General features: G+C 44.5%; 1 pseudogene; it reads right to left on the reverse strand.

Annotated features, from left to right (window-relative positions):
* Positions 1-808: 808 nt before the first annotated feature.
* Positions 809-925, reverse strand: LOC136637439 (5S ribosomal RNA; annotated as a pseudogene).
* Between the last annotated feature and the right edge of the window lie 13,408 nt (positions 926-14,333).

Raw genomic sequence — 14,333 nt, forward strand, 5'->3', positions numbered from 1 at the left:
AATGGCAAGGGCTTCTGTCAAACCAATCTTTCTATGATTTGAGATCAACCCTGGCCTCTGAGCGACCCGCTTGGAGGCAGGCTGTGCAGCATGGCCTTTCCCAGTTTGAAGAGACACTTGGTCAACAGTCTGAGGCAAAGAGGCAAAGAAGGAAGGCCCATAGCCAGGGAGACAGACCAGGGACAGACTGCACTTGCTCCCAGTGTGGAAGGGATTGTCACTCCCGAATCGGCATTTTCAGCCACACTAGACGCTGTTCCAGAACCACCTTTCAGAGCATGATACCAGAGTCTTTCGAGACTGAAGGTTGCCAACACTAATTTCACTCTCTAATATGCTAGGAAAGGCTTTTGTTGACATCTAGGGATTCTGCTCAGGTAGAGGACATTTATTAGGTATGTCCTCAATAAGGCAATGCTAAACATTCTCCTTCAATTTTCACATCAAAATTAGCAGTGTGTGTGTGTGTGTGTGTGTGTGTGTGTGTGTGTGTGTGTTCAAAGTGAAAAGTAGTTTGTGATATGGCCTGGGGGGTCTATCACTGGGCATGTTCAACCACAACTTTGTGGTTCAACCATGTTCTAAGAGGCTGGCCTTACAACACCATGTAGCCAATTATATTTGGCTATGTGAACTGAAGGATAATGATATTGATTGTGAGATAAATTTAAATAAAGCCAACATTTGTGCAAGCAATTCTGCAAACCTGTCAGGAAAGGAAGGTGTTTTTCAGTGCTGCCAAAAGCTTGGCCCTCATTTTTCATCTGCTTATGGTTGGCAACCTTCAGTCTTGAAAGACTATGGTATAAGCCTACAGCACCCGGTATTCCCAAGCGGTCTCCCATCCAAGTACTAACCAGGCCTGACCCTGCTTAGCTTTTGAGATCAGACGAGATCGGGCATATGCAGGGTAACAGTTGCAGCATCATTTGCTTACTACAACTTCATTCCAGTCCATCGGGATCTTCTGCACAGAAAATTCTTTTGTATGTGAATTTCCCCAGTCACTTCAGTGGGAAGCTCTGCACAGGATCTTGTCATGTATGAATAGAAAAGAAACTTCATTTTGACATTTCAGTTCCATATTCATAAGCAGTCAGTTTTTAATCCTTGTAACTAACATTTCATGGAGGTGCTACCACCTTGCTGGGTTTAAAAGAAGCGTCAGCGTTCCTACCATTTAGACAGCATTGTAATACATATCCCATGAAGTATAGCATTCCAATGACTGAAACCCATCCATCTATGAACCTTCTCCTGACATCTCTGATAATTTATATCCATATGGTTGTCCTTCAGAAATGGATGATGCCTGAACATTGTCTCTTTGGGACACAGCTGAATTACCACTGTGCTATCACATTGCTATAAAGGACAAATGGCTCCCAAATGTTATTCATGCATTGTAGGAACCCGGGCATTTAAGTTAAAGCTTTGTGAAGTTAAAAGCACTTGTCAAAAGTGATGCATTGACAAAATATGCTTCAACAAGGAATGGACATGATCCAACAAACCTGAGATACTTTTAGGTCTCTTTGATTTCAATGAGGCAGTAAAGCATGTTTTTGCAGCAGATCCATAAGCATTTTTTTTACTCAAATGCCATTGCGACCAGTGGGTCTTGGTCCCAGCTGAATGTACATAAGATTGCAGTCTAAGAGCCCAATCCTGGGTTTGGCGCGCCAGCTCACTGCTGGCATGCACTGTTGCAAACGTGCCAGAAGGCATGTTTGCAGGTCATACCATTGGGTGAGCACCGGTGGTAGCCCAGCACTGGCTTATGTCTGAGTAGCCCTGCATAGGCTTACACCAGGGCTTTTCAAACTGGGGCGATGCCCCAGTCTGTGAGCCCTGACTACTTTCAACTTAGGGAGTGGGGACAGGGAAGAGGCGGCAACATGATTCCCAGGATCTCATTGTTAAGGGGGCTGCAGGGACTGGATGCACTCACCAGTGAGTGTCTGCATGGTTCCCTGCAGCTTAAAAATTGAAAGTGCAGCGATTGCACTCCACTTCCACTTTTGCACATACCGTATTTTTCACTCCATAAGACGCACCTAGTTTTTAGAGGAGGAAAACAGGAAAAAAAATATTCTGAACCAAATAGTGTAATAAAATATTTAATAAACTATAACAGAACAACATTTGAACCATGTAAAGTGAACAGCAGTCAACAGTGGCATTAAGAACCATTATCACTGTCATTAACAAATGGAGAGACTTAAAGGTTTGAGTACTCTAGTTTTCTGGAAACCCCAAGAACTCATCATCGCTAGAGTCAGAATTTATGAAGCTCACAAAAGCAGGTGCACACAAATAGGGGATCACATCTTTCTGCTACAATGATGTTCTGCCAAATTCCAATCCACTGGGCCTCGTGCCCACTTAAGGCTGATCAGTTCCCCTTGTGCAACTCACCAGTGCAGCAAGCAAAAGTGAGTCCAGTTCCATTCCACAGATGCCAAGTAAATCAGTTCCATCAATCAGAGTTGCCAAATCAGAGTCCAGAACCAATAAGCCAAATTACAGCCCAAGGTCAGTCAAATCCATCAGGGTATCCAAGTCCAGTCACAATCCACAGTCAGATTCCAAATTCCGTAAACCCAGTCAGTCTCCCCTCCTACCTGCACTCCTTCAAAACCCACAAACCCTTTCTGCCTTATACCCCTGAGGGCCCTATTGCCTTCCAGTGGCTGCAGCTGTGCAGCACACTCTGCTGAATGCCCAGGCCTTACCCTTAAAGGGGCCACTGCTGACACCACATCTACCTCCTCGCCAGTTCTTCCGTGATTCCAATACAAATGAACATGTGGAAAGTCCAACCACAACTTGAATTCTCAAGACACAACAAACCTCTGTATTTATGGTGAGAACCGAGCCTTACCTGGGGCTTGTGCAATAAGCAAACACTGGCATTCTGACCAAGGAGTCAGTTTTTTCTTTGTGATGGGGGGGGCTTACATTCAGATGCTGGATGAGGTGAGTGAAAGCGCCCCTCCCCTGCTGTGTGAGTGGGGGGGGCAGAGCATCTGTGTGTGTAAGAGAAGTGGGCAGCCTGTGTGTGTGAGAGAGGGGGGGGAAAGTGTTTGTGTTGCAGAGAAGTTGTGATGCTCCAGGCTTGGGGTGGGGGGGAAAGAGAGGCTGTGATGCTCCAGGCTTGGGGGGAAGAGTCTGTGATGCTCTAGGCTTGGGGGGGGGAAGCAAGAGTCTGTGATGCTCCAGGCTTGGGGGGAAGAGAGAAGCTGTGATGCTCCAGGCTTGGGGGGAGAGAGGATGTGATACTCCAGGCTTGGAAGGGAGAGAAAGGCTTTCCTGGGAGTAAGCCCCCTGACTCTAATGGGACTTACTTCAGAGTAGGCATGCACAGGATTGGGCAGCGAGACTGCTACCCCACGCACGCTTTCCTGGGAGTGAGCCCCAGTGACTCTGAGACTTACTACTGAGTAGACACGCGGGCTTGGGCTCCATCCTGCGCTGCCACAGTCTGCACGGGCGCTGAGGGAAGGCAGGAGCCCCCCAGCCAGCTCAGCCTCTGACTGCCGGGGGAAGCCCAGCAGAGCAGAGCAGAGCAGAGCAGAGCGAGGGGGCGGGGCCAGGGTCCAGGGCGGAGTTTTTTTTGCAGTATTCGCTCCATAAGACTCACACACTTTTCCCCTCACTTTTTTGGGGGAAAAAAGTGTGTCTTATGGAGCAAAAAATACGGTATTTTAATCATATTTTTTGTGACATTTAGAAAGTTCCTGGCTGAAACATTTTGCCAAACCTTCACTTTCTGATAGTGTTGGCAAAATAAACTCCCTGATTCATGTAGTATAAGAAATATAACAATGGGAGCTTTCTTTTGTTATACAACAACAACAACAACATGTTGTTACATAGTCAATATTTTATTCTTTCCTTTAATTCAAGGCATGCAGTCCATTGTATCTCACAGTGGCCCACCAAATGCTTCGGAGAGCACACAAGACAAAAAGACACAGACTGCATCCTGGTGCCCTCCCCTGCATTGATCAACTCCCACATGCTAATGCAAGTGAGAATTGGATCATCCCCTTTCCTCACCATATCCATAATCACATGATCTTTAAAGGGGTGTATTCCCTTTAAACTTGAACATCTGTGCAAGGACAGACGATTGTGAGATGCAAGCACTTTCTCTTCCCTTCTTCCTCCAGCACTCCTGAAAGAAGGGGCTGCAGGGGGTGGGCAATCACCTCTCTCCACTTACTTAGTGCTTACAAAACACTGAGTAGGCAGGGACTGGTGATCTGAAGCCTGCCCCATTTCCCTTTGGTTTACTTTGCAGGTGGTAAAATGTGGTGGTGTGTAGACTTCCTGCTTAGCATCACTTCTGTCTGATACTAATGGAAGTGGTGCAGGCTGAGAACCCAGACTATTCTACTTCTGTTCATATCAAGCAGAAGCTGTACAGCACAGGGAATGCTGCATACTATGCTCCTGTAAGTACAAGTGTGCACCACTTAATGACAGGGATACAATCTCTTATCCCTGTTGTTATGCGATTTGGTCATTAAGTGAACATTCAGTCCAATCTATTGCCTTTGTTGTGTAAACAGACACTCCCTGTCAGACACTTGTTGGCTGCACAGGCTACTGGAGATAGATTTCCTCTTCTTTGCATTAAGAGCCTCTCTGTTGTGTAAACAGACACTCTGCTGTAAGCTATGGGAACTGCGATTGCCTCATTAAGAGCATCTTTACTATGCTTTGACCACCGTCATATATGCAGTACGTCATTAAGTGAGCAGTTGTTAAGTGGCGCATGCCTGTAAAGGGAAGGGGGAACAGGGTGAGCCATGGGAGGTATTTATGCATGTGTGAACACATGCACAAAAACAGCATATGGGGGGGATTGAGGCAGTGTGGGCATGCTGCCTCTGGTGTCAGGAGGTCTTGGGCCAGTCCTGGACTCCGGGCAGCTAGGAGAACAGGCGTGTCAGACACTGCAGCTCACAGGGGGTAATTGATACTGTCTACTTGCTTCCTTTAGAGGCCTTTCTGTTTATTGGGGCTGCCCAATATTAGGTACATTTTCTTTTTTCCCCTCTTTCCGTCTTGTCTTTTCTTTACTGGGATTGTTCAGGGAATTCACATCTGCCCTGAACAGTGAGTGGGTACTTGAGTGGATAAGTGGGTAGTTGAATCTGGGGAGCAGGGATACTATTGAATGTGCTCATACAAATTGATAAGAATCAATCTTAATACTAGTTCCCAAATTTTCATCCAACAGAAATGCTCTTATCCTTCAGGAAGGAGAACACTTTGCTCAGGACCATTAATTTAATTATTGAAACAAAATGTCCCACTTAACTTGGAGTAATCAAAACAGGGACAATGGAGAAATCACCTGGTTCATTCAGGCAAAACAAAACTGGAAGTGGGTAAAAAAAAATTGAATGCAAAACTAATATGGAACAGCATAGGAAGTTCAATATGTTTCATATCTAGGTGAGATATGTTGGGTTAGGGCCTCAGCTTCCATGCTGTGGTGTTCTGTGGCTGGGAGCTTCTGCCCCAAATGAAAGGAGAATTGGGCTCTTGGAAGGGGTTCATCCTTCCAGAGTGAAAAGCTGGGATTTGACATTAGATATATAACAGCCCAATCCTAACTAAGGGCCCAATCCTATCCAACTTTCCAGCACTGGTGCAGCCGCAGTGCAGCCTTGAGATAAGGGAACAAATGTTCCCATACCTTGAGGAGGCCTCTGTGACTGCCCCCACCACCAGAGGATGCAGCACAAGCCCCATAGGCACAGTTGCACAGGCATTGGAAAATTGGGTAGGATTAGACCCTAAATTTCCAGCGCCAGTGCAGCTCTGCCAGTGGGGTATGAGCTGCATCCTGTGATGAGAGGGTAGTCACAGTAGCCTCCTCAATTTGTTCCCTTACCTCAGGGCTGCGTTCCAGCTGCATTAGCACTGGAAAGTTGGTTAGGATGTTGGCAGCCTTCAGTCTCGAGAGACTATGAAGAAAAAGAGAGACTATTAGAAAAAATAATAAGAGAGACTATTAGAAAAAATCTAATCTGATTAATTAAGCAAATTAAAAGTTTACAATAAGTAAAACTTAAAAAGTTTAAATGTTTAAAACCCTCCTAACCCTCCCAAGCAGTTACTGATGTGTGTTGTTTTTTTTAATCCCAAAACATCCCAAAGGTTGCAATCCTATCCACACTTACCTGGGAGTAAGCCCCATTAGTTGTTGGCAACCTTCAATCTCGAAAGACTATGGTATTGTGCTCTGAATGGTGGTTCTGGAAAAGCGTCTAGTGTGGCTGAAAAGGCCGATTCAGGAGTGACAATCCCTTCCACACTGGGAGCAAGTGCAGTCTGTCCCTGGTCTGTCTCCTTGGCTATGGGCCTTCCTTCTTTGACTCTTAGCCTCAGTCTGTTGACCAAGTGTCTCTTCAAACTGGGAAAGGCCATGCTGCACAGCCTGCCTCCAAGCAGGCCGCTCAGAGGCCAGGGTTTCCCACCTGTTGAGGTCCACTCCTAAGGCCTTAAGATCCCTCTTGCAGATGTCCTTGTATCGCAGCTGTGGTATACCTGTAGGGCGCTTTCCTTGCACGAGTTCTCCATAGAGGAGATCCTTTGGGATCCGCCCATCATCCATTCTCACGACATGACCAAGCCAACGCAGGCGTCTCTGTTTCAGCAGTGCATACATGCTAGGGATTCCAGCTCGTTCCAGGACTGTGTTGTTTGGAACTTTGTCCTGCCAGGTGATGCCGAGGATGCGTCGGAGGCAGCGCATGTGGAAAGCGTTCCGTTTCCTCTCCTGTTGTGAGAGAAGAGTCCATGACTCACTGCAGTACAGAAGTGTACTCAGGACGCAAGCTCTGTAGACCTGGATCTTGGTATGTTCCGTCAGCTTCTTGTTGGACCAGACTCTCTTTGTGAGTCTGGAAAACGTGGTAGCTGCTTTACCGATGTGTTTGTTTAGCTCGGTATCGAGAGAAAGAGTGTCGGAGATCGTTGAGCCAAGGTACACAAAGTCATGGACAACCTCCAGTTCATGCGCAGAGATTGTAATGCAGGGAGGTGAGTCCACATCCTGAACCATGATCTGTGTTTTCTTCAGGCTGATCGTCAATCTTGGCAGGCCTTGCTAAAACGATCCATGAGCTGCTGGAGATCTTTGGCAGAGTGGGTAGTGACAGCTGCATCGTGGGCGAAGAGGAAGTCACGCAGACATTTCAGCTGGACTTTGGACTTTGCTGTCAGTCTGGAGAGGTTGAAGAGCTTTCCGTCTGATCTGGTCCGGAGATAGATGCCTTCTGTTGCAGTTCCAGCTTCAGCAGGACAATGAAGAAAATCCCAAACAAGGTTGGCGCAAGAACACAACCCTGCTTAACTCCGCTTCGGATGTCAAAGGGGTCTGATGTGGAGCCATCGAAGACAACAACATTGTCTTCGATGGTTAGGATAGGGTCCTAAATAAATAAAAGTCTCAAGGTCCTGTTGCCAGACTTGGGTTATTATAGGATTCACAATAAGAATAGGGACAAAGCTACGTCACCTCAGGCATTTGTGGACCAATTATCAGGGTCAGCCCCGCACCCAAGTTGGTCTGCAGAGGAAGGAAGGCAAAATGGTACTTTTCCTTTTCTATTTCTGATAGAAAAGGAGGGCTGGAGGATGGGAACTAATTTTGACAGAAAGAAGGAACAGGGTGCTGGTTTTAAGAACCAAGAGGAAGGGAGATCAATTTACTATTTTACTTCAGGCATCAAAATGTCATGGGCTGGCACCTCCATAAGGAAAATGTTGCTCTCTAGCAGTTCTCGCAACTTGTGATCCAGAAAACACAGCACAGTCAACCAGCTGTATATTGTGGTCTGCAAAGTACTTGACAGCCTTTCTGGTTTTGCAGTGCTAAACAGGCAGCAACAACAGGAGACCTGTCAAGACCCTCACAATCATCTGTATGTGGCCTGTTGATGGCTGTATGCAGTCTGGTAGATCACAAGCTCTGAAGACCTGATCTGTGCCTTATCAATGACTGTAGAATGATACCCAGTGTTAGTGGAGCTTCTCTATGTCTCTTATTACTGTTCTCACATGGAAGGCAACTGGTCACAGGCAGGAAACTGTATTCAAAGGACCTCACTTGGATCATTAGCAAGGGCAAACAATGCTGGTCAAAACCTTTCCAAATGACTTGTTTGGTGACTATGCTCTTGGCACTGAAGCAAATTAAAAAGAAATAATTGAAAAGATTAGAAGAAAATATCCATGGATGTTTGGAGACAGCATAACATTAACCTGTGAAAAGCCCACATTTTTGTGGGGAGGGAGTTGCATGCAATTAATTAATTAAAAAAATTGCAAAATTCCCTTTAACTGGTGGTCAGTTTCACTTTCCCAATAAAATATTCACCGTCTAGCAGGCAGATGACTTTTTCGGCAGCATTCTCTGAGAAAAGCAGATTATAATTTTTCCTGGGGAGATTGCTCTGTGAGGTCAATCGCAGACCACACAGAAAGTAAGATGAGACTTTGGAGAAGTTTCTCATGTCCTGAGAGAGCTTCTCCAAAGCCAAAGGAGATATTCAAATATTTTAAATTCAGTAATAAATGAGGGTACTAAATAACATTTAAAGGTTGCTTAGAGCCTTTAAGGGCTGCCTCTGGCGATGAGCTTGTTAAAATAATTTCATTTTATTTCTCTCCCATTGGCCGAGGCAGGAACATTCATAAGCTTCCACTTCACATATTTTTGCTGCCTCAGGTTTTTGACATCTTTTGAAGAACCAATGAACCAATGGAAAAAAATGGCGAAATGGGGGTGTGAATAGAGACACAGGCTCATAAGGAAAGAGAAGCACTCAGGGAGGGGAAGTTTCAGAAAGAGAAGCAAGCCTCATTGCCCTAAATGACTTCTGAGGTGCTCCTAGTATTCCATGTTCTCATAAGATTTTTACAATGTTGTTGGAACTTGGAGTCACTGAGCTTTAGAGTACAGGTGTGACCCGTAGCCACTGAGGTTCCATTCCGGAATCTCTTGCAGTTAAGTGAAACTGCAGATACTGGTGAACACCTTCTCCCCCAAGCTCTGGAGCCAAGGGGAGCTCCGCTCCCCTCAGCTTTGGAGGGTCCTCTGAGCCCAACAGAAGACACGGACATCTGTCTGCGGCCTCTGTCAGGCTCAGACTGAGTCTGAGAAGGCAAGAAACGTAACTTCCAGTTTCTCCGTGAACCCAGAAATATTTTAAATGCCTTATAAGGTATTAAGTGGCCCAGGGCTTCCCGAGCTTCCCTGAGCCTCCTCATGCCCTATAAGGCATTAAAAGCATCACTTCTGGTTTCACAGAAAAACTGGAACTTGCATTTTTTTGCCTTCTCAGGCTGAGCCTGGCTGTGGGTGTCTCTTTGCAGCCTCTGCTGGGCTCAGAGAATCCTCTGGAGGCTAGGGGTAGTGGAGCTCTCCTTGCCTCCAAAAAGAAGTGAAGCCACAGATACAGGTTCTGTGGATACAGGGGCCCCATACTCTGCCAAGGTGGTGAACTGCCATTTTTTCCTACTAAATATATGCTGCATATAAGGTGGTGTACTGGTAAGAGTGCTGCAGTTGGTCTAGGGAGATGAGGGTTCATATTCCTACTTGACCATAAACTTGCTGGGTGTCCTCGAGTTAGTATCATTTTTCAACCTTACATTGATCTCAGAAGACTTTTGTAAGGACGATGCAGGAAAACTAACAGATATACTCTTATCTTAGCTCTCTGGAGAAAGAGTGGGATATACATGTAATACTCAGCAATAATTTTCTGTAACAATGAGAGTGATTTCAACTGTTCAGTCTATGCTTTCTGAATTATTTCACCATTGTAAGCAGGAGAAGTATCATGGAAAACTTACAGTTAGGCAACAAAGTATTTGGGGAACCTGTGACCTTTTGCATCGAATAGAACCACCAAAAGTCCCTGTCCATCTAGGAACAATATGGAAAAGGCTCTCTCATGCCACAGTGAAAGACAGTGACATCACCTGTCACCAAATCAATCCTCTCCCTCGGTCCACTCTTGTGTTTTCATGTTCAAAATTCTGAGGTCCAGCTGTCAAGTTTAAGGCTAAAACAGATGCGTTTTGAGACACCCATGAATGGAACCCTTTATTCCGCCCCTCCCTTTTTAATGTAGCCCTGGGTGTGGGGGGGGGGGAAGGGTTCTCATTTTGACCAAAGTAGTGGGTGTTGGGGGAGAGGATTAACCCATACACTCAATTTCTTCAAACAAAATTCCTTGGGATGAGATGATGGGCACAAATGCTAGTCATATAATAATGGTGGCAAGATTACTCACCAATGGATTTTCACTCCCCTGTGAAAGACAATTATGATAGGCCCATTTGGGTGGTGGTCCTGGCTGAGAATACATGAAAAGTCCTGCATATGTTTGGTAGGTTCAGTGATGCTCTAAATCAGCGATTTTCAACCTTTTTCATCTTATGGCACACTGGGACTGTTAAAATTGTCAAGGCACATCATCAATTTTTGGACAATTGATGACGCACACAGTGCTGCTGGTGGGGGCTCACATCCCCCAATGGGTCTACTTAATAAATGATCTTCCCTCAAACTCCCACAGCATACCCGCAGACCACTCACGGCACACCAGTGAAATGGCACACCACTCATGGCACACCACTCATGGCACACTGGTTGAAAATCGCTGCTCTAAATATATTTCTCCCTTACATGAGGTCCAATGCAGAAAAAAAATCAAAAATTAAGCAACATGCATTCTCTACTTTTCTAAACATCCTCTACCTGTAATGCTGCTCCTCTTGCATTTATGTGTATATGTGGACAGGGCACACTTGCCCTGGTTCCCCCCGGCACATGTGTTTGGATTACCGAGAAGACTGGCAGATGGTATAGCGGGCCACAGGCTGTCAGAGCAGCTGCAGTGATGAAATGCACCAGCATATCTTGTGGATAAGATTGGGCTGTTGGTCTTCAAGGTGTTTTCAGGTGAAAGGTCATTAGACTGTGTGCCCCTTTTTTCTTGTCTTTTAAGCAAGACTGCCAACATTCTGCTCCTACCATTCATGAAGAAATTTTGAGCAAGTCTATTGAGGAGGTACCTTTAGGGATATAAGGGCTCAATCACATCCAGTTTTCCAGTGCTGGTGCAGCTGTGCTAATGGGGCATGTGTTGCATCCTGTGGTGGAGAGGCAGTCACAGAAGCCTCCTCAAAGTATGGGAACATTTGGTCCCTTACCTCAGGGCTGCATTGTGGCTGCACCGGTGCTGAAAAGTTGGATTGGGCCCTAAGTCAATATGAGCATTGCAGGAAAGGTCTTAGCTCTTGATGTTGAGTATTCTGATTTTATTTTTGCAGTGATTGATGATTAAGGCCTGTGAGTTTAAGGAGCTTTCAAAGAGCCATCATATGTTATCGTGATCGAATAAGAGGATGCCTCTAGCACAATTTGATGATATTGTATAGAATGTTGTTATAACATAATGTGGGTCTCAGCATGAGCTTCCAGTATGAGAGTTGGGAAACCCCTCTTCTGATGGGTCTCCTAAAAAGTGAAATTGACGGTTTTGAAGGCATATGCCCATGTGGCAACTTGTGTGGTTTTTTCCAGCATTAATTATAATTGAAGACACTGGGCACACTCCATTGCAATTCAAAGCCATGGGAGCTTTGCCATCTATTTCAATAGGATGTAGATTGTGCCTACTGAGTCAGAATGGGAAATGTGGCTTTGGATCAGTTTGGCAGATCTCCAGGGAGAATCTCCAAGCTAGGGATAATAGAAAAGTCAATACAGACCAGATGGCGACTGGTCACCATCTGGAATTAAGTTGCTTTTGGAGAAACAGCCTTAAATCGGGATGATGCAATCAAATTGTAACATTTGTCTAAAGAGCATTCATTATAGGTCAGTTTTAGGTCAATAATAGAAAAGAGAATTTTAGTGTTACTAGAAGATTTTACTGTTGGGCAGAGGAATATTGTAGATATGTGGGACGCCACAGATGAATACTTGGAAAGCGAACAGCTCAAGGAAACTCAATCAAGAGATCCAATTCACAGGCTCAAATGGCCCAATAACCTAGCCAAAATGAGAAAGATGCCATTCATCTATTTAGTGTGCTTCTATGTATTTTGAGATCTATTTGTATCCTGCCCATCCTGCTTACACTCAGGGCAGTAACTATGGTAGTGTCTCCATTTTATTTTAATTTCACAATGACCCCGAACAGTAAGAGATAGTGACCAGCCCAAGATCACTCAATGAATTTTGTCAAGGTTAAGCAGAGATTTCAATCCAGAGCATTCCTCAGGTCTGCCGCTGCCACCTATGAACAAAAACCATCAAAAAAAGGTCCCTGGGGGGAGGGGCCAGCCAGCAGCCAAGCAGACGTGCCTTTCTCGAGCTCTTGAGAAAAAAATTGTGAATCTGAGGAGACCCGAGGATTGTCTGTCAGGAGAGACAAACTCCTCCATGTAATGGCTGATCCCTGAGGAGATAAAGCCCGGCCAGGGGGGCTTTCCCAGGAGATTCTGCCATCTTGGCAGCAATGGTGAAGAATTCATGCTGAATCAAGCTGGAGGCCCCAGCAGGAAAACACATTGAAAGACTTAAGTAAGTGTTATTCCATTTGTGCATGCCTGGCGTGGACTGAGTAATTGATTGCCTGATTTGTTTTCTTGCTGTGAGAAGAGGAGGGGGGAAGTTCCCCCAGCTGTCTATCGGTGTGAGGAGAAATCGTAGAGGAGATTTACCAAGCCTACTATGGATATATGACAATATAACTACAACTTTGCAACTTTGAATTTTGGTGGATTACAAATTAACTGTCCTTGGAAAGTTTGTATTGGAACATTTATTGCCTTGGTTTGATGCTCCTGTTTGGGATTGCTTGAAAGAGTGGCTGGATTGCCTGAAAGAGCTGGCTGAAAAAGCTGACATTCCTGCGGACTCAGGAATGGTGTTGCAAAGGCTACAACTATAAACAAGATAAGAGAAATGTAAACAAAACAAGAACAGTGCACCAGTGACTTCTAGTGACATCTAGTGGATTAAAAAAACATTGCAAGAACTGGATTTGTGTTTATAATTGAAGCAAGGAAGATAATATGCTGAGGACATCTAGTGGTCTTAAAGAACATTGCAAGCAGAAGGAAGGAAGAACAAAGATGGCGGGCAAAACAGTGAAAGTCCGAGGCTCACCAGTGTCTGAGACGGGACTTGGAAAATTAGCACAAGAGGAACCGAAAGGGAAAAACTGGAAACAGACTGTGCAAGACAACATAGAAACTAACATAGAAACATAGGTACAGCAACTAACAAACCAATCTGTACAAACTCAAGCTAGTGTGGATGCCTTAACCAAATGATTAGATGAACTTTGTGGACAACTGATAGAGGTGAAAATTACATCAGAAGAAAATAAACAAAAGATTGAGAGATTGGGACAAAAGATAAGAAAAGATCAAGCTAAAATATCGGAGATAGAAGAAAATCAGCATGATGCAGAGACAACGTTAATGGAAATCCAGATGGATAGTGCAGCTCGAGTGGTGAGGATACAAAATATACCAGAGGAGAAAGGAGAAGATTGTCAGATTAATATCAGAATGGATTAATACACTGATGGAGGAGATATCTAAAGAATTGGACTCAGTGAGAAGAGTGAGCACTTCTTATCTGAGTAAACGCGAATTACCAAGAGAAATACATCAGAACCTTTTACAGAGATAAATTACTGAAGGCCTCACAGGAAAAGGAATGGACAGTGGATGATAACAAAGTCACCATTTTGAGACATGTTCCATGGAGAGTGAGGAAGAAAAGAAAAGAAGAGAATATGGAAACCTGACAAAATTGTAAAGAGAAAAGCAAATACCATACAGATGGCTTTTTCCGGAAGGTATGTTTTTTCAATATCAGACACAGAGATATAATATAAATTCAACAATAAAAGCAGAAAACTTCTTTAGTACAGTGGTGAAAGACGAGATAAGAAAGGAAGAAAAGGAGGAAGAGAAATCAAGAAGAAAAGAATTAGAATATAAACCAGAAGAATATATATTAGAAGAATATAAACCAGAAATGGAGTCAGATGAAAAGAAGTCAGATGACTTAGAAGTAACAGAGGAATCAGAGAGGGAAGAGCCTAGAGGCACGAGTAAGAGGCGCTCACCAATAGCAACAAGAAAAAGACAAAAAGAGAGGAAGACTAGTAAAAAGAAACATGATATCTAATGAATAGGGCATTGTTGGTGAATAAAAAATTAGGAGAAGTTTCTGTGGCTTCAGATGAAAAAAAAGAGCTGTTGCCATTTATGTT

Source organism: Tiliqua scincoides, chromosome 1 (genome assembly GCF_035046505.1).
Source record: "Tiliqua scincoides isolate rTilSci1 chromosome 1, rTilSci1.hap2, whole genome shotgun sequence".
NCBI lineage: Eukaryota > Metazoa > Chordata > Lepidosauria > Squamata > Scincidae > Tiliqua > Tiliqua scincoides.